Source organism: Hemiscyllium ocellatum, chromosome 44 (genome assembly GCF_020745735.1).
Source record: "Hemiscyllium ocellatum isolate sHemOce1 chromosome 44, sHemOce1.pat.X.cur, whole genome shotgun sequence".
Classification (NCBI taxonomy): domain Eukaryota; kingdom Metazoa; phylum Chordata; class Chondrichthyes; order Orectolobiformes; family Hemiscylliidae; genus Hemiscyllium; species Hemiscyllium ocellatum.
The window spans coordinates 7,789,992-7,811,130 of NC_083444.1; the positions used below are offsets into that span (position 1 = coordinate 7,789,992).

Genomic DNA, 21,139 nt, shown 5'->3' on the forward strand with positions numbered 1-21,139 from the left:
ATCTAATCTATGGGTTCCGAACTTAGCTATCAGCCTCTGCTTGGCCACTTTTCACTGCCACCTGTCCCAAAGTCCACCTTGGAGGATGGTCACCCGAAGGTCTGAGGTCGAATGTCCTGCACGGCTGAGGTGTTCTCCAACTGGGAGAGTGCACGCCTGTCTGTTGATTGTTGTGTGGTGCCCATTCATACACTGCCGCAGCCTCTGCTCGGTTTCACCAATGTACCATGCCTCAGGGCATCCTTGCCTGCAGCGTATAAGGTCGACAATGCTGGCTGAGAAAGAGAAAAACCCATATACACATATACACTTGTGGGGTGAATCTGCACATTAAACTTTGCTCAAAACCTGCATGAATGCATCAAAGCCTCTGTTAACTCATTTTTTTAGATTACTATCAGTCTGAACATTATGGCACCGACAACAGAACACAGGGGGCTAACACCTTCAACATCTTATCTGGGCTGATTCCAATTGTTACAGTTAACCTGACAGTGTAACTTTTGGATAGGGTTTTGTGATTTACATATGAAAGAAGTGAAACTATCATTTTCATTCTAACAGTTGAGAGGTTTAACAAATAATCGTGGTATTTTTCAATATATAATTTCAGTTACATCACACTGTAAACTTTTGCTATAAATTCTATGTCTTACAATTGTGTACTCCACACCCATCAGATGAAGGAGCAGCGCTCTGAAAGCTAATGCTTCCAATCTAACCGCTTGGACTATAACCTGGTGTTGTGTGATTTTTAACTTTGTATACTCCAGTCCACCACCGGCACCTCCAAATGAGGAAAAGGATGTTTTTTATACAGAAGCGAGGTTGGCGGGGAGGAGTAAATGAGAGAGAGAGAGACCAAAGAGAAAGAGAAGAGAAAGAGAGAATTTATGTGGAGTCCGCTGATCAAAGAGGAAGTGAATGGTGTTCAAAGTTTAAAGATGGGAAAAAGTGAGGACTGCAGATGCTGGAGATCATAGTCGAGGCTGTGGTGCTGGAAAAGCACAGAAAGTCAGGCAGCATCCGAGGAGCAGGAGAATGGAGTTTCAGGCAAAAGCCTTCCATCAGGAATGAGGATTGTGAGCCAACGGGGTGGAGAGATAAATGGGAGGGGGAGTGGGTCTGGGGGAAACGGAGCTTAAAGTCTGACTTGGAGATGGAAGTGGGGCTGAAATTGGATAGATGACCCATAAATCGCAGGCAGTCCCCAAGCGGAAATAGACATGTGCAAGGGTTCTGCAATTGTGTAGTGGTTATCACGTTCGCCTCGCACGTGGAAGGTCCCCAGTTCGATCCAGTCTCGACTATGATCTCCAGCATCTGCAGTCCTCACTTTTTCCTCATTTGGAGGTGCCGGTGGTGGACTGGAGTATACAAAGTTAAAAATCACACAACACCAGGTTATAGTCCAAGCGGTTAGATTGGAAGCATTAGCTTTCAGAGCGCTGCTCCTTCATCTGATGGGTGTGGAGTACACAATTGTAAGACATAGAATTTATAGCAAAAGTTTACAGTGTGATGTAACTGAAATTATATATTGAAAAATACCTTGATTATTTGTTCAACCTCTCATCTGTTAGAATGAAAATGATAGTTTCACTTCTTTCATATGTAAATCACAAAACCCTATCTCCCTTCGTTGTGAATTCTCCATTCGGTGTTCTTTGTACCATCACGTCAAGGAATGGGAGCTGGTTGTCCTTTTCTTCCTCTCTCGTGAATCGGATTCCTGTGAGTGTGGCGTTGATGATCCGGTGTGTGTTCTCTATTTCTGTGTTTTTAATGATTACAAAGGTGTCGTCCACGTATCTGACCCAGAGTTTGGGTTGTAATTGCGTTAGAACTGTTTTTTCTAACCTTTGCATTACTGCTTCTGCTATGAGTCCAGAGCTCGGCGGGCCCATGGGTGTTCCGTTGATTTGTTCATATATCTGGTTGTTGAATGTGAAGTGTGGTTGTGAGGCACAGGTCCAGCAGTTTAAGTATGCCGTCTTTGTTAATAGGTTCAGCGTCCTGTTGTCTGTTGTGTATGTCCAGCAGGTTGGATATTGTTTCTCTGGCTAGGGTTTTGTCAATAGAAGTGAACAGTGCCGTCACATCAAATGAGACCATGGTTTCTTCCTTGTCTATGTGTATATTTCTGATGATGTCCAGGAATTCCTGTGTTGACTGTAAAGAGTGTCTGGATCCGCTGATCAGGTGTTTCAGTTTCTGTTGTAGCTCTTTAGCCACTTTGTGTGATGGTGTTTCTGGTAGTGATACTATGGGTCTGAGTGGGATGTCTGGTTTGTGTACTTTAGGTAGTCCATAGAATCTGAGACCAGGTTTTTTTCCCGTGATGGAGAGGCTTCCATCTGCCCGGTTTCTGCCTCATTTTGCTGATACGCTCCTCCCAAGACTTGGCGCATGCCCCAGTCCCCCCGAACCAAATACCCAAACACCCTGACTGAGTGCTGCAGACTGGCACATTCCAAGGTCCAGGACTACGTGTTGAGGGACACTCTGAAGCTTGGGGCAGCTGCTGCCAAGGCGCGGTGGGGAAAGACCACTGTGTAACATCTGCCTGCCTAAGGAAGAACAGGGGGCCCATGCAGTCATTTGGGCTCTGCTGACACCTCAGCTAAAACATGTAATCGCACAGACCTGGAAAGAGGAATGATTACTCTGTTTCGGTATGCAAAGAAATGGAATGTTTACATATGTATGGCTTGTCCAGTTGTATAGGTCATCAAAGTATTTTATGAATAAAGTATATTTTTGAAATTAATAAAAGAGCTTGTGTGCCCATGGACTTTAGTTTGGTCGGGGGGTAATGATATCCTGTTGCGAAGAGGCAACTTCACCATCTCTGAGGTTAAGGAGGTGGTGGGCGGGCGCCTCGTCGTCACTGACGTCATGTAGAGGAATGCTCCCCTGAGACTGATTAATGTGTACGCCCCAGTGGGTAAGAGTGAACGGTTGGCCGTCCTGCAGCAGCTTCCACTGTTGCTGGCTACGTCCAAGCCGGTCATTCTGGCCGGAGACTTCAACTGAATCATTGATGCAGATGGACGATCCGGCGGGGGAGACAGTAAACTGGACGCGATGTCCAGAGCCCTGATGGACACGGTAAAAGATGCCAAGCTGCACGGCGTCTTCAGCACCCCTGCAGAGGGAGCGCAGCGTAGATACACCTTGTCATGGGCAGACGGGTCTATTCACTCAAGGATAGATTAGCTGTTTGTGTCCCGAATGCTCTCGGTCAGATCCACCGACGTCAAGCCAGTGTTCTTCTCTGACCACTGGCTCCTGCTGGCCGACTGTCACCTACAGGATGAGCAGCGGGCTGATCAGGAAACGTGGAAGCTGAACACAAAGCTGTTGAAACATTGAGGAGTTCAAGAGGGACTACGCAGGTTGGAGATCCATGAAGCCCCTCTTTGAGTCCCCAGAGGACTGGTGGGAATCTGTCCAAGAGAACATCAAGAGGTTCTTCATCCTCAAAGGTGCTCAGGAGGCGAGAGAGAGACGGTGAAAGCTGTCCCAGCTATCTCCATTAGGAATGAGGCTGTGAGCCAAGGTGGTAGTGAGATAAATGGGCGGGGGGGCAGGTAGTTTCCATTATCTCTGATGTTATTCTAATGTCACAGTTAGATATTTAGTGTCAGCTTTCGTAACAACGATCTCTCATTCCAGGTCTACTTAATATTTTCCTCATGCTATGATTAGATATATATTGTCAATAGTCTCAAGCAGGCTGACTCTACTAACTATTAATTAGATATTTAATGTCATGTCCCAAATATTTATGGCCCCAATCTTGTCGTAGTGATACTTAACAGGGAGACTAACTTTAGTAACTATGTTATCTCAACTCGTCATAGTGTACTTTCTGCCGCAACCTTATTCTGCTAATTAGTGTAAGAGCTGTCCACTATTATTATTCCATCCTACATTCCACAGATCCCTTGCAACAGATCGCCAGTGGTCTTCATGGTTTAACCCTTCCCATGCTTTCATGCTCTTTATTTCCCATAACGGCAGAGCTCTTGGAGAATTGAACAAAGTATCTTTCCCATCCTCTCTTCCAACCAGACCCTCCTCCAACTGAGGTGTTTGAACTACTCAATGGGAGGACAGCTTCTTCTGGTATTCATAGAGGAGACCATTCTGCCCATTTAGTCCGTGCTGGGGGAGGATGGGGAGGAGGAAGGGATCTCGCTGAGGGGATGGGTAAACAAAATGAGCCCGTGGGAGGAGTGCAAAGGCAGCGCTGAGTGAGTGAGAAACTCCCTTAGTGTCTGTGTGACTGTGTGTAGGTGTGACTCTGTGTGTAACTGTGTCTCTGTGTCTGTGCGTGTGGGTGAGTGTGTGTGTGTGCGGATGACTGTGTGGCGGCCAGTTCAATGTGAGCGCCTAGGGGCCCCCTAGTGGCCTGGATGTGAAAGGCACTTTGCTCAGGTCTCCAGGCGCACTGCTGCAAGATTTGAGTGGCGAGTTTTGGTCGTTCAGTACAGTGGGAGAATAAAGCATCATTGTTTGTGCATCTTTGTACCAAAGGGGGCTGACAAAGCAACAGGTTGTAATGTGTGTGTGTGTGTGAGAGAGAGAGAGTTAGATAGAAGTCTGTGAACAGAGGGTTTAACTTTTTGTAAAGTCATAAACGAACTGGAGTGTGACCTCGTGTTAAAATTGGCACCCACCCCCACCCCAAGGCACCTGCTGCTGGGGAGTCAAACTCGCTTCCCCTGCCCCAGGCGGGTTTGACAGAGCCGCAGGTTACAGTCTGTGTCTGTGAGTGTGTGCAGTTTCTGTGTGTACGGCCCAGACCCTCCCCCAGTGTCGATGGGAAAGGCAGTAGCACTGGGGAATGGAGCTCTCAGTGAACCAAGCGGCTGGAGAGAGAGAGAGGGAGAGAGTCTGTGTGTCGCTGCACTCCATTAGACTGCAGGGACAATTAAGGAGAAAGTGAGGACGGCAGATGCTGGAGGTCAGAGTGAAAGTGTGCTGGAAAAGCACAGCAGGTCAGGCAGCATCCGAGGAGCAGGGGAGTCGACATTTCGGGCAGACGCCCTTCACCAGGAATCGGAGAGGATTGGGCCTCCTGATTGACTCAGAGCAGTGAAAGATCAGGGCGCGTCCAAATGGGAGAGAGCTGTTGTGCGGAACGTTGTGTGTGTGTTTGAAGATGGGCGCATATCGCCCAACTTGGGTCTCGACCCTGCGATTAAGAGTCTCGTGCTCGACCGACTGAGCTGGCCGGGCCTCGCCCCGGCCTCGGTCACTCCTGCTGTAGGGGGAATTACTTTTTTTCCATACACTCACTACAAACTCACAAATCCACAGAGAGAAAGGGAGTGACTCTCAGAGTCTGAGTCTACATGCCAGCAAGCCACTCAGTTCAAGGGACAATTAGGAACACGGTAACACTTTCTGGGCACACCAAGCGACGCCCCCATCTCATGAACCATCACCAACCTCATCCATTCCCTTGTAAGGTCAGGAGAGAGCATCCACAGCTGCCCTCCAGGAGGCCACTCTCTGTGAACTTGCAATTATCTGACTCTCTGCTGCCCCTGTCTGGGACCTGGATACAAATCTGCCATCAGCTTTTCTCTGAACAAAAAAAATGATTGACCAAACACAGCCCTATCTTGTGAAGGCGTAGCTCCAATCAAACACACTGCACTGACAAACCACAAATACTTGCAGCAGCTCAACCTGCTGTTTCTATTTGCAAAATGTCTTTTTGCCACTTGATGTCACAGGGAGAAAGTGAGGACTGCAGATGCTGGAGATCAGAGTCAAAAGGCGTTGGTGCTGGAAAAGCACAGCAGTATCCGAGGAGTGGGAGAATCGACTTTTCGAGCATCAGCACTTCATTAGGAGTTGGGGCTGTAAGACTGGGCCCAGCACCATGAGAGAAAGCGCAACGAATGCACCCAGGATTGAACCGGGGATAGTATGCATCGGAGGCGGATGTGATAACCAGGAAACAACAGAAACTTCACAAGCACTGCCGCTTCATACGTGCCCTTTTCGGCTTGGAGGCATCCCTGTGAGTCACTGTGAACAGGTCAAATCTCAGAAAGAGCTGTGACACACCTCCTGACATCAGTTGTGAAAGAGGTAGACTTTCTCTTTTGAGCAGATAGATGGAGCATTTCACTTCCGGCCAGCTGCTTTGACGACTGCAATTGTCCTCCATACGCAGTGAGGTCTGGACTGTGTCAGAAAGACATTTAGCAAATTGAAACAGCAGGTTTAGCTGCTGCAGGTATTCATGGTTTGTCAGTGCAGTGTGTTTGTAGCTGTGCCTTCACAAGATAGAGTTAAAAATCTCACAACACCAGGGTATTGTCCAACAGGTTTATTTGGAAGCAATGGCTGTTGGGTTCTGCTCCTTCATCAGGGAGCTGTGGAGCAGGATCGTAAGACACAGAATTTATAGCAAAAGATCACAGTGTCATGCAACTGAAAGAATATATTGAACAAACCTAGATTGGTGTTAAGTCACTCCCAGGAGGTCAACAATACCCTCCGGTACAACTCCTCCATTTCCCGGACCTCTGCCCTTGAACCCCACCTCTCCAACCGCAACAAGGATAGAAACCCTTTTGTCCTCACCTTCCACCTCACCAATCTCTGAATACAATGCATCATCCTCCACCATTTCTGCCACCTACAGCCAGACTTCAGCACCAGAGATATAGTTATGAGACTGTGTGTGTGTATGAGATTGTGTGAGTGTGTGAGACTGTGTGTGTGTGAGAGAGAGAGAAGTGTGGTGCCCAGTTCAATGTAATAGTGTAGGGCCCCCCTAGTGGCCGGGCTGTGAAAAGCATATTGCTCAAGTCTCACTGAGCCCTGCTGCAAGATTTCATTGGCGAGACTGGGTCCTTCAGGACAGAGGGGGAACAAAGCATCATTGTTTGTGTACATTTGTACCGGAGGAGGACTGACAAAGTAACAGGCTGGAATGTGGGTGAATGAGAGAGTTTGATAGAAGTCTGTGTGAACAGAGAGGTGTGTGCAGACACTGACTGGACTGAGCCTTCGTGTGAACATTGAGCACGGAATGGGGTGGGGTTAGTATGTGTCAGGCTGGCCGAGCGGTCTCAGGTGATGATTTAAGCTGCAGCTTGTCTTTGAACTGTCGATTTTTGTCTCACGCCTGATTGTGTGTGTTTAATTTTTTGTCAACTCATAAACGAACTGGAGTGTGAGCTTCTGATAAAACTGACCCCCAACCCACCCCCAAAGGCACCTGCTGCTGGGGAGTCAGACTCGCTTCCCCTGCCCCAGGCGGGTTTACAGAGCCGCAGGTTACAGTCTGTGTCTGTGAGAGAGTGCAGCCTCTGTGTGTACGGCCCAGACCCTCCCCCAGTGTCGATGGGAAAGGCAGCAGCACTGGGTAATGGAGCTCTCAGTGAAGCGAGCGGCTGCAGAGAGAGAGAGAGAGTCTGTGTGTCGCTGCACTCCATCAGACTGCAGGGAGAAATGAGGAGAAAGTGAGGACTGCTGATGCTGGAGATCAGAGTGGATGAGTGTGATGCTGGAAAAGCACAGCAGGTCAGGCAGCGTCCGAGGAGCAGGAGAATCGACGTTTCGGGCAGAAGACCTTCACCAGGAACCCGAGAGTATTGAGCCTCCTGATTGATTCAGAGCAGTGTAAGATCAGGGCGCGTCCAAATGGGAGAGAGCTGTTGTTCGGGAATGTGTGTGTGTTTTAAAAGGGGACGCCGTCGCCCAACGTGGGGCTCGAACCCACGACCCTGAGATGAAGAGTCTCATGCTCTACCGACTGAGCTAGCCGGTCGCCCCTCCCACATTTGCTCTTACTGCTGTGGGGGGAATTGGCAATTACCTTTTTCCCATGTACTCATTGCAAACACACAGATCCACAGAGAGAGAGAGAGATGTCGAGAGAGAGAGTGACTCTCAGAGCCTGAGTCTACATAGCTCTGCGTCTCCAGCGAGCCACTCAGTTCAAGGGGCAATTAGGGACGGGTAACACCCTCTGGCCGCACCAGGCTATGCCCCCATCCCATGAACCATCACCAATCTCATCCATTCCCTTGTAAAGTCAGGAGAGAGCATCCGCAACTGCTCTCCAGGAGTTCACTCTCTGTGAACTTGCTGTTATCTGACTCCCTGCTACCCCTGTCTGGGACCTGGATACAAATCCCAGATCTACCATTAACTTTTCTCTGAACGAAAAAAAACGATTGACCAGATCTCAGTCTGTTACAACCTTTGAATCTGCCCAAACACGGCCTCATCTTGTGAAGGCGAGCTCCAGTCAAACACACTGCACTGACAAACCACAAATACCTGCAGCAGCTCAACCTGCTGTTTCTTTTTGCAAGATGTCTTTCTGACACTTGATGTCACAGGGAGAAGGTGAGGATTGCAGATGCTGGAGATCAGAGTCAAAAGGCGTGGTGCTGGAAAAGCACAGGCGGTCAGGCAGCATCCCAGGAGTGGGAGAATCGACATTTCGAACATGAACCCTTCATCAGGAATGAGGGGATGGGGCTGTGAGATTTGGCCCACTTCCATGAAGGAGGGGAAAAACATAAGATAAAGCACGATGACAGCATCCAGGATCGAATTGGGAACCGTTCACGGAGGAGGCGAACATGACAACCACTACACCATGGAAACTTCACAAATGCCTGATCTTTGTACATGTCATTTCTGGCTTGGAGTCACCCCTGTGATTCACTGTGACCAGGTCAAATCTCTGAGCAAGAGCTGGGACACACTTCCTGACATCAGTTGTGAAACAGGTAGACTTTCTCTTTTGGGCAGATAGATGGAGCATTTCACTTCCGGCCAGATGCTTTGACGAGTGCTTTTGACCTCCATACCCAGTGAGATCTGTGCTGTGCCATCAAGTGTCAGAAAGACGTTTAGCAAATTGAAACAGCAGGTTTAGCTGTTTCACAGTGTCATGCAACTGACAGAATATATTGAACAAACTTAGATTGGTATTAAGTCTTTCATCATTCAGAGGGGGTTGCAGGTTTCGGGTCAGTAATATGTAAATCCCAGAACTTCTTTGAACTCACATTCTCGAGATAACAAGGTTTTATATATATATATATATATATATATATATATATATACACACACACACATATAAAGGTGAATTCTCAGCTCAGACAATGCATTGAAGGTGTGAGATTAGAGTCTGTCTGTGTCAAAAGTCATTGCTTCCAAATACCCCTATCTCAGACACCTTCCTCCACTTCCTGGACCTCTCCATCTCCATATCCTGTGACTGACGCAAAGTGGACATCCACTTCAAACCCACCAACTCCCACCCCGCCTCCTGTAAAACTGCAACCCATCAGTCCCAATTTCTCTGCCTGCACCGCATCGGCTCCCAGAAGAATCAAGTCCACTCCTGAACATTCCTGATGACCTCTTACTTCAAGGACCATAATTTTCCCTCCGAGGAGGTCAACGATGCCCTCCAGTACAACTGCTCCACTTCCCACACCTCTGCCCTTGAACCCCACCTCTCCAACCGCAACAAGGATAGAAACCCCCTTGTGCTCACCTTCCACCTCACCAATCTCTGAATACAATGCATCATCCTCCACCATTTCTGTCACCTACAGTCAGACTTCACCACCAGAGACATAGTTATGAGACTGTGTGTGTGTGAGAGCGACTGTGTGTGTGTGTGTGTGTGTGTGAGAGAGAGAGAGAGAGAGAGAGAGATGAAGTGTGGTGCCCAGTTCAAAGTAATAGTGTAGGGCCCCCCACCTAGTGGCCGGGCTGTGAAAAGCACATTGCTCAAGTCTCACTGAGCCCTGCTGCAAGATTTGATTGGCGAGACGGGGTCCTTCAGTCCAGAGGTGGGAATAAAGCATCATTGTTTGTGTGTATTTGTACGCAAGGGAGGGTGGGGTTTGGGGGGGCTGACAAAACAACAGGCTGGAATGTGGGTGAGTGAGAGAGTTTGATAGAAGTCTGTGTGAACGGAGAGGTGTGTGCAGACACTGACTGGACTCAGCCTTCGTGTGAAGATTGAGCACGGAATGGGGTGGGGTTAGTATGTGTCAGGCTGGCCGAGCGGTCTCAAGTGCTGATTTAAGCTGCAGCTTGTCTTTGAACTGACGGTTTTTGTCTCTCTCTTGATTGTGTGCGTTTATTTTTTTTCTAACATCATAAACGAACTGGAGTGTGAGCTTGTGATAAAATTGATGCCTTCCCCCAACCCCCAAGGTACCTGCTGCTGGGGAGTCAGACTCGCTTCCCCTGCCCCAGGCGGGTTTACAGCGCCGCAGGTTACAGTTTGTGTCTGTGAGTGAGTGCAGCCCTCATCCTCCCCCAGTGTCGCTGGGAAAGGCAGCAGCACTGGGTAATGGAGCTCTCAGTGAAGCGAGCGGCTGCAGAGAGAGAGAGTCTGTGTGTCGCTGCACTCCATCAGACTGCAGGGAGAAATTAGGAGAAAGTGAGGACTGCAGATGCTGGAGATCAGAGGGGAGTGTGATTAGATTAGATTACTTACAGTGTGGAAACAGGCCCTTCGGCCCAACAAGTCCACACCGACCCGCCGAAGCGCAACCCACCAATACCCCTACATATACCCCTTACCTAACACTACGGGCAATTTAGCATGGCCAATTCACCTGAATTGCCCGCACATCTTTGGACTGTGGAAGGAAACCGGAGCACCCGGAGGAAACCCACACAGACACGGGGAGAAAATGCAAACTCCACACAGTCAGTCGCCTGAGGCGGGAATTGAACCCAGGTCCCTGGTGCTGTGAGGCAGCAGTGCTAACCACTGTGCCACTAAAGATCAGGGCGCGTCCAAATGGGAGAGAGCTGTTGTTCGGGAATGTGTGTGTGTTTTAAAAGTGGAGCCCATCGCCCAACGTGGGGGTGGAACCCACGACCCTAAGATTAAGAGTCTCACGCTCTACCGACTGAGCTAGACAGGCGTCCCTCCCCCCTTTCCTCTTACTGCTGTTGGGGGAATTGGCAATTACCTTTTTCCCATGTACTCACTGCAAACACACAGATCCACAGAGAGAGAGAGATGCAGAGAGAGAGAGAGAGTGACTCTCAGAGCCTGAGTCTACATAGCTCTGCGTCGCCAGCAAGCCACTCAGTTCAAGGGGCAATTAGGGACGGGTAACACCCTCTGGCCGCACCAGGCGATGCCCCCATCCCATGAGCCATCACCAATCTCATCCATTCCCTTGTAAGGTCAGGAGACAGCATCCGCAACTGCTCTCCAGGAGTCCACTCTCTGTGAACTTGCAGTTATCTGACTCTCTGCTGCCCCTGTCTGGGACCTGGATACAAATCCCAGGTCTACCATTAACTTTTCTCTGAATAAAAAAAAAAGATTGACCAGATCTCAGTCTGTTACAAACTGTGAGTCTGCCCAAACACAACATTATCTTGTGAAGGTATAGCTCCAATCAAACACACTGCACTGACACACCACAAATACCTGCAGCAGCTCAACCTGCTGTTTCTTTTTGCAAGATGTCTTTCTGACACATGATGTCACAGGGAGAAGGTGAGGATTGCAGATGCTGGAGATCATAGTCAAAAGGCGTGGTGCTGGAAAAGCACAGGCGGTCAGGCAGCATCCCAGGAGTGGGAGAATCGACATTTCGAACATGAGCCCTTCATCAGGAATGAAGGGATGGGGCTGTGAGATTTGGCCCTATTCCATGAAGGAGGGGAAAAACATAACATAAAGCACGATGACAGCATCCAGGATCGAATTGGGAACCGTTCACGGTGGAGGCGAACATGACAACCACTACACCATGGAAACTTCGCAAATGCCTGATCTTTGTACATGTCATTTCTGGCTTGGAGTCACCCCTGTGATTCACTGTGACCAGGTCAAATCTCTGAGCAAGAGCTGGGACACACTTCCTGACATCAGTTGTGAAACAGGTAGACTTTCTCTTTTGGGCAGATAGATGGAGAATTTCACTTCCGGCCAGATGCTTTGACGAGTGCTTTTGACCTCCATACCCAGTGAGATCTGTGCTGTGCCATCAAGTGTCAGAAAGACGTTTAGCAAATTGAAACAGCAGGTTGAGCTGCTGCAGGTATTTGTGGTTTGTCAGTGCAGTGTGTTTGTAGCTGTGCCTTCACAAGATAGAGTTAAAAATCTCACAACACCAGGGTATTGTCCAACAGGTTTATTTGCAAGCAATGGCTGTTGAGTTCTGCTCCTTCATCAGGGAGCTGTGGAGCAGGATCGTAAGAAACCGAATTTACAGCAAAAGATCACAGTGTCATGCAACTGAAAGAATATATTGAACAAACTTAGATTGGTATTAAGTCTTTCATCATTCAGAGAGGGTTGCAGGTTTCGGGTCAGTAATATGTAAATATCAGAACTTTTTTGAACTCACATTCTCGATATGACAAGGTTTTATATATATATATATACACACACATAAAGGTGAATTCTCAGCTCAGACAATGCATTGAAGGTGTGAGATTAGAGTCTGTCTGTGTCAAAAGTCATTGCTTCCAAATACCCCTATCTCAGACACCTTCCTCCACTTCCTGGACCTCTCCATCTCCATATCCCGTGACTGACACAAAGTGGACATCCACTTCAAACCCACCAACTCCCACCGCGCCTCCTGTAAAACTGCAACCCATCAGTCCCAATTTCTCTGCCTCCACCGCATCTGCTCCCAGAAGAATCAATTCCACTCCAGAACATTCCAGATGACCTGCTACTTCAAGGACCATAATCTTCCCTCCCAGGAGGTCAACGATGCCCTCCAGTACAACTGCTCCACTTCCCACACCTCTGCCCTTGAACCCCACCTCTCCAACCGCAACAAGGATAGAAACCCCCTTGTGCTCACCTTCCACCTCACCAATCTCTGAATACAATGCCTCCACCATTTCTGGCACCTACAGTCAGACTTCACCACCAGAGACACAGTTATGAGTCTGTGTGTGTGTGAGAGAGACTGTGTGTGTGTGTGTGTGTGTGTGTGTGTGTGTGTGTGTGTGTGTGTGAGAGAGAGAGAGAGAGAGAGAGATGAAGTGTGATGCCCAGTTCAATGTCATAGTTGAGGGCCCCCCTAGTGGCCGGGCTGTGAAAAGCATATTGCTCAAGTCTCACTGAGCCCTGCTGCAAGATTTGATTGGCGAGACTGGGTCCTTCAGGACAGAGGGGGAACAAAGCATCATTGTTTGAGTATATTTGTACCGGAGAGGGGCAGACAAAGTAATAGGCTGGAATGTGGGTGAGTGAGAGAGTTTCATAGAAGTCTGTGTGAACAGAGAGGTGTGTGCAGACACTGACTGGACTGAGCCTTCGTGTGAAGATTGAACACGGACTGGGTTGGGGTTAGTATGTGTCAGACTGGCCGAGCGGTCTCAGGTGCTGATTTTAAGCTGCAGTTTGTCTTTGAACTGGCGATTTTTGTCTCACTCCTGATTGTGTGCGTTTAATTTTTTGTCAACTCATAAACGAACTGGAGTGTGAGCTTGTGATAAAACTGACCCCCAACCCACCAAGGCACCTGCTGCTGGGGAGTCAGACTCGCTTCCCCTGCCCCTGGCGGGTTTACAGAGCCGCAGGTTACAGTTTGTGTCTGTGAGTGAGTGCAGCCTTCATCCTCCCCCAGTGTCGGTGGGAAAGGCAGCAGCACTGGGTAATGGAGCTCTCAGTGAAGTGAGCGGCTGTAGAGAGAGAGAGAGAGTCTGTGTGTCGCTGCACTCCATCAGACTGCAGCTAGTAATTAGGGAAAAGTGAGGACTGCAGATGCTGGAGATCAGAGTGGAAGTGTGTGGTGCTGGAAAAGCACAGCAGGTCAGGCAGCATCCGAGGAGCAGGAGAGTCGACGTTTCGGGCAGATGCCCTTCACCAGGATCCCGAGAGTATTGAGCCTCCTGATTGACTCAGAGCAGTGAAAGATCAGGGCGCATCCAAATGGGAGAGAGCTGTTGTTCGGGAATGTGTGTGTGTTTTAAAAGTGGAGCCCATCGCCCAACGTGGGGCTCGAAACCACGACCTTGAGATTTAGATTCTCATGCTTCACCAACGGAGCTGGCCGGGCCTTGCTCCCGCCTTTCCTCCTACTACTGTGGGGGGAATTGGCAATTACTTTTTACCCTTGCACTCACTGCAGACACAGATCCACAGAGAGAAAGAGATGTAGAGAGAGAGAGTGACTCTCAGAGCCTGAGTCTACATAACTCTGTGTCGCCAGCAAGCCACTCAGTTCAAGGGACAATTAGGAACACGGTAACACTTTCTGGCCTCACCAGGCGACGCCCCCATCTCATGAACCATCACCAACCTCATCCATTCCCTTGTAAGATCAGGAGAGAGCATCCGCAACTGCTCTCCAAGAGTTCACTCTCTGTGAACGTGCAGTTATCTGACTCTCTGCTGCCCCTGTCTGGGACCTGGATACAATTCCCAGGTCTACCATTAGCTTTTCTCTGAATAAAAATAAGATTGACCAGATCTCTGTTACAGCCTGTAAACCTGCCCAAACACAGCCCTATCTTGTGAAGGCGTAGCTCCAATCAAACACACTGCACTGACAAACCACAAATACCTGCAGCAGCTCAACCTGCTGTTTCTCTTTGCAAGATGTCTTTCGGCCACTTGATGTCACAGGGAGAAGGTGAGGACTGCAGATGCTGGAGATCAGAGTCAAAAGGCGTTGGTGCTGGAAAAGCACAGGCGGTCAGGCAGCATCCCAGGAGTGGGAGAATCGACATTTCGAAAATGAATCCTTCATCAGGAATGAGGGGATGGGGCTGTGAGATTTGACCCAGTTCCATGAAGGAGGAGAAAAACATAAGACAAAGCACGATGACAGCATCCAGGACCGAATTGGGAACGGTTCACGGAGGAGGCGAACATGGCAACCACTACACCATGGAAACTTCACAAATGCCTGATCTTTGTACATGTCATTTCTGGCTTGGAGTCACCCCTGCGATTCACTGTGACCAGGTCAAATCTCTGAGCAAGAGCTGGGACACACTTCCTGACATCAGTTGTGAAACAGGTAGACTTTCTCTTTTGGGCAGATAGATGGAGCATTTCACTTCCGGCCAGATGCTTTGACGAGTGCTTTTGACCTCCATACCCAGTGAGGTCGGTGCTGTGCCATCAAGTGTCAGAAAGACGTTTAGCAAATTGAAAAAGCAGGTTGACCTGCTGCAGGTATTTATGGTTTGTCAGTGCAGTGTGTTTGTAGCTGTGCCTTCACAAGATAGAGTTAAAAATCTCACAACACCAGGGTATTGTCCAACAGGTTTATTTGCAAGCAATGGCTGTTGAGTTCTGCTCCTTCATCAGGGAGCTGTGGAGCAGGATCGTAAGACACCGAATTTACAGCAAAAGATCACAGTGTCATGCAACTGAAAGAATATATTGAACAAACTTAGATTGGTATTAAGTCTTTCATCATTCAGAGAGGGTTGCAGGTTTCGGGTCGGTAATATGTAAATCTCAGAACTTCTTTGAACTCACATTCTCGAGATAACAAGGTTTTATATATATATAAAGGTGAATTCTCAGTTCAGACAATGCATTGAAGGTGTGAGATTAGAGTCTGTCTGTGTCAAAAGTCATTGCTTCCAAATACCCCTATCTCAGACACCTTCCTCCACTTCCTGGACCTCTCCATCTCCATATCCTGGGACTGACACAAAGTGGACATCCACTTCAAACCCACCAACTCCCACCCCGCCTCCTGTAAAACTGCAACCCATCAGTCCCAATTTCTCTGCCTCCACTGCATCTGCTCCCAGAAGAATCAATTCCACTCCAGAACATTCCTGATGACCTGTTACTTCAAGGACCATAATTTTCCCTCCCAGGAGGTCAACGATGCCCTCCAGTACAACTGCCCCAGTTCCCACACCTCTGCCCTTGAACCCCACCTCTCCAACCGCAACAAGGATAGAAACCCCCTTGTGCTCACCTTCCACCTCACCAATATCTGAATACAATGCATCAGCCTCCACCATTTCTGGCACCTACAGTCAGACTTCACCACCAGAGACATAGTTATGAGTCTGTGTGTGTGTGAGAGAGACTGTGTGTGTGTGTGTGTGTGTGTGTGTGTGTGTGAGAGAAAGAGAGATGAAGTGTGATGCTCAGTTCAATGTAATAGTTGAGGGCCCCCCTAGTGGCCGGGCTGTGAAAAGCAAATTGCTCCAGTCTCACTGAGCCCTGCTGCAACATTTCATTGGCGAGACGGGGTCCTTCAGGACAGAGGGGGAACAAAGCATCATTGTTTGTGTACATTTGTACTCAAGGGAGGGTGGGTGCGGGGATATGCTGACAAAACAACAGGCTGGAGTGTGGGTGAGTGAGAGACTTTGATAGAAGTCTGTGTGAACAGAGAGGTGTGTGCAGACGCTGACTGGACTCAGCCTTCGTGTGAAGATTGAACACGGAATGGGGTGGGGTGAGTATGTGTCAGGCTGGCCGAGCGGTCTCAAGTGCTGATTTAAGCTGCAGCTTGTCTTTGAACTGACGGTTTTTGTCTCTCTCTTGATTGTGTGCGTTTATTTTTTTTCTAACCTCATAAATGAACTGGAGTGTGAGCTTGTGATAAAATTGATACCCTTCGCCAACCCCCAAGGTACCTGCTGCTGGGGAGTCACACTCGCTTCCCCTGCCCCAGGCGGGTTTACAGCGCCGCAGGTAACAGTTTGCGTCTGTGAGTGAGTGCAGCCCTCATCCTCCCCCAGTGTCGCTGGGAAAGGCAGCAGCACTGGGTAATGGAGCTCTCAGTGAAGCGAGCAGCTGCAGAGAGAGAGAGAGAGAGAGTGAGTCTGTGTGTCGCTGCACTCCATCAGACTGCAGGGAGAAATGAGGAGAAAGTGAGGACTGCAGATGCTGGAGATCAGAGGGAAGTGTGTAGTGCTGGAAAAGCACAGCAGGTCAGGCAGCGTCCGAGGAGCAGGAGAATCGACGTTTCGGGCAAAAGCCCTTCACCAGGAACACGAGAGTATTGAGCCTCCTGATTGACTCAGAGCAGTGAAAGATCAGGGCGCATGACAAATGGGAGAGAACTGTCGTTAGGGAATGTGTGTGCGTGGTGAAAAGGGAGCCCATCGCCCAACGTGGGGCTCGAACCCACGACCCTAAGATTAAGAGTCTTATGCTCTACTGACTGAGCTAGCCGGGCTACGCAAGCCCATTTCCTTCTACTGCTCTGGGGGGAATTGGCAATTACCTTTTTCCCATGTACTCACTGCAAACACACAGATCCACAGAGAGAGAGATGTAGAGAGAGAGAGAGAGTGACTCTCAGAGTCTGAGTCTACATAACTCTGTGTCGCCAGCAAGTCACTCAGTTCAAGGGGCAATTAGGGACGGGTAATACCCTCTGGCCTCACCAGGCGACGCCCCCATCTCATGAACCATCACCAACCTCATCCATTCCCTTGTAAGGTCAGGAGGGAACATCCACAACTGCTCTCCAAGAGTTCACTCTCTGTGAACTTGCAGTTATCTGACTCCCTGCTACCCATGTCTGGGACCTGGATACAATTCCCAGATCTACCATTACCCTTTCTCTTGAATGAAAAAAAAACGATTGACCAGATCTCAGTCTGTTACAGCCTGTGAACCTGCCCAAACACAGCATTATCTTGTGAAGGCGTAGCTCCAATCAAACACAATGCACTGACAAACCACAAATACCTGCAGCAGTTCAACCTGCTGTTTCTATTTGCAAGATGTCTTTCGGCCACTTGATGACACAGGGAGAAGGTGAGGACTGCAGATGCTGGAGATCATAGTCAAAAGGCGTGGTGCTGGAAAAGCACAGGCGGTCAGGCAGCATCCCAGGAGTGGGAGAATCGACATTTCGAACGTGAACCCTTCATCAGGAATGAGGGGGTTGGGGCTCTGAGATCTGACCCAGTTCCATGAAGGAGGAGAAAAACATAAGATAAAGCACGATGACAGCATCCAGGATCGAATTGGGAACGGTTCACGGAGGAGGCGAACATGACAACCACTACACCATGGAAACTTCACAAGCCCCTGATCTTTGTACATGTCATTTCTGGCTTGGAGTCACCCCTGTGATTCACTGTGAACAGGTCAAATCTCTGAGCAAGAGCTGGGACACACTTCCTGACTTCAGTTGTGAAAGAAGTAAACTTTTCTCTTTTGAGTCATCACAGGCAGATATAATGGAGCATTTCAGTTCCTCCCAGCTGCTTTGACGAGTGCATTTGACCTCCATACCCAGTGAGGTCGGTGCTGTGCCATAAAGTGTCAGAGAGATATTTTGCAAATAGAAACAGCAGATTGAGCTGCTGCAGGTATTTATGGTTTGTCAGTGCAGTGTGTTTGTAGCTGTGCCTTCACAAGATAGAGTTAAAATTCTCAGAACACCAGGATATAGTCCAGCAGATTTATTTGGAAGCAATGGCTGTTGAGTTCTGCTCCTTCATCCGGTAGCTGTGGAGCAGGATCACAAGACACAGAATTTATAGCAAAAGATCACAGTGTCATGCAACTGAAAGAATATATTGAACAAATCTAGATTGGTGTTGAGTCTTTCATCATTGAGAAAGGGTTGCAGGTTTCGGTCAGTAATATGCAAATCCCAGAACTTCTTTGAACTCTCATTCTCGAGATAGCAAGGTTTTATATACATATAAAGGTGAATTCTCAGCTCAGACAATGCATTGAAGGTGTGAGGTTAGAGTCTGTCTGTATCAAAAGCCATTCAAAAGCCATTGCTTCCAAATAACCCTATCTCAGACACCTTCCTCCACTTCCTGGACCTCTCCATCTCCATATCCTGTGACTGACACAAAATGGGTATCCACTTCAAACCCACCAACTCCCACCCTGCCTCCTGTAAAAGTGCAACCCATCAGTCCTAATTTCTCTGCCACCACCGCATCTGCTCCCAGAAGAATCAATTCCACTCCAGAACATTTCAGATGACCTCCTACTTCAAGGACCATAATTTTCCCTCCGAGTAGTTCAACAAAGCCCTCCGGTACAACTTCTCCACTTCCCGCACCTCTGCCCTTGAACCCCACCTCTCCAACCGCAACAAGGATAGAAACCCCCTTATACTCACCTTCCACCTCACCAATCTCTGAATACAATGCATCATCCTCCACCATTTCCATCACCTACAGTCAGACTCCACCACCAGAGATATAGTTCCCTCTTTACCTTTTTCAGCACTCTGCACCAAGCATTCCTTTCCTCATTAGGTCTACGCCACCCACCAACCCACCCACCACTCCTCGCACCTTCCCTTGCCACTTCGAGAGGTGTAAAATCTGCACCTACACCTCCCCACTTGTCTCCATCCAAGGGCCATAAGGATCCTTCCACATCAGGTAGAGATTTTCCTGCACATCCAAACACCTCATCAGCTGTGTCCATTGCTCTTGATGTGGTCTCCTCTACGTTGGGGAGACAGAATGTCAACTTGTGGCTGTCCCAGAGAACATCTGCTGGACACACACACTAAACAACTGTGCCTACCTGTGGCCAACCACTTCAACTACCCTCCCACTCTGCCAAGGACATGCAAGTCCTGGCCCTTCTCCAATGCCAAATCCTAGTCACCCAACGACTGGAGGAAGAACACTTCATCTTCCGCCTTGGGACCATCTGACCACACACAATCATTGTCAACTTCAACAGTTTCCCAATCTCCCTTCCCACCCACCTTATCCCAGATCCAACTCTCCAATTCGGCATCGACCTCTTGAACTGTCTTACCTGTCCATCTTCCTTCCCACCTATCAGCTCCACACACTGCTCCGACTTATCACCATCACTTTCCACTTCAGCTACCTATCGCATTCTCAGCAACCTCCCCCACCCCAAGCCCCACTCCCCCAACCATTTATCTCTCAGTCCCCATGGGCCACTGCATTCCTGATGAAGAGCTAATGCTTGAAATGTTCACTCACCTGCTCCTCGGATGCCACCTGACCTATTGCGTTTTCACCAACATTTTCTACCCTGACCTCAGGTTCACCTGGATCATCTCAGACACCTCCCTGCACTTCCTGGACCTCTCCATCTCCATTTCCGTTGACTGACTCAACGCAGACATCCACTTCAAACCCACCAACTCGCACCCCACATGCCAATCCCAAACCCTTAATTTTTTCTTGCCCATGCTCATGTGTCCCTCAAGATACACCTTAAGCATTGCTAACATGCCTACATTCACAACCTCCATTGACACCCACCAACCTCTGAGTGAAAAGATTTCCCCTTACTTCTTCCCTAAACGTGCCTCCTCACACCTTGAATCAGCACTCTCATGCAGTTGATCTGTCCGATGCCTCTGATATCCACACTATCTAAGACTCCTATAACTTTGTAAAAACTCTATCAGGTCACCCCCTTAGCCTCCGTCCTGCCAGTGAAGACAATTTGAGTTTAAATTCCAACTTCAGATCTCTGAATTCAGCAGAGCATGTGAATTAGGATGATAGTGTGGCACATGGGACGCTCTGCTTTCATCAGTCATGGCTGAGAGTATAAGAAATAGGCCTCAAACTGGGAGTAGGCCTCAACCCGGTAGTAGGTCTCACCATCACCATGGTGACCATCAGCCAGACCTTCCACAGAACTGAAGATAGCTAGGTAATGGATAAAAGTCATACAATGCCAGGTTCTAGTCCAACAGGTTTAATTGAAAGCACTAGCTTTCCGATCACTGCTCCTTCATCAGATGATTGTGGAGTACACAATTACATGGTTTCATGCAGATTTTGAGCAAAGGACAACGTAACTCTGCAAATACAAATTCACCCCACGAACATATAAGTGTATATGCGCGTGTTGGCTTGGCGTGTGTGTGTGTGTGTGTGTGTGTCTGGCGTGCTGTTTGTGAGTGTCTGTGAGAGAGAGTGTATATGTGTGTGTGTGAGTGTAGAGGGGTCTAAGTCTCTGAGAGGTTGCATGTGTAAGTTTGGGAGTGTGTCTGTCTGTAGGGGTGTGTGTGTGTGTGTGTGTGTGTGTGTGTGTGTGTGTGTGTGTGTGTGTGTGTGTGTGTGTGTGTGTGTGTGTGTGTGTGAGTGTCTATGTGTGTGTATAGTGCAATGGTGGTCACCCATAGTGTGACATGAACCCAAGGTCCTGGTTGAGGACCTCCCTCTGTAGCGCAAT

At 48.7% G+C, this 21,139-nt stretch overlaps 1 protein-coding gene and 3 non-coding genes across 4 annotated transcripts in view; 1 reads left to right on the plus strand and 3 right to left on the minus strand.

Annotated features, from left to right (window-relative positions):
• LOC132835355 (myelin-oligodendrocyte glycoprotein-like) overlaps positions 1 to 21,139 on the plus strand; it is a 315,935-nt gene that overhangs the window by 50,634 nt on the left and 244,162 nt on the right. The window lies entirely within an intron of this gene.
• Positions 7,729 to 7,801, minus strand: trnak-cuu (transfer RNA lysine (anticodon CUU)). Its single transcript has one exon. It is a non-coding gene; the product is annotated as a tRNA-Lys (tRNA).
• trnak-cuu (transfer RNA lysine (anticodon CUU)) lies at positions 10,871 to 10,943 on the minus strand. The gene has a single exon. It is a non-coding gene; the product is annotated as a tRNA-Lys (tRNA).
• Positions 17,087 to 17,159, minus strand: trnak-cuu (transfer RNA lysine (anticodon CUU)). The gene has a single exon. It is a non-coding gene; the product is annotated as a tRNA-Lys (tRNA).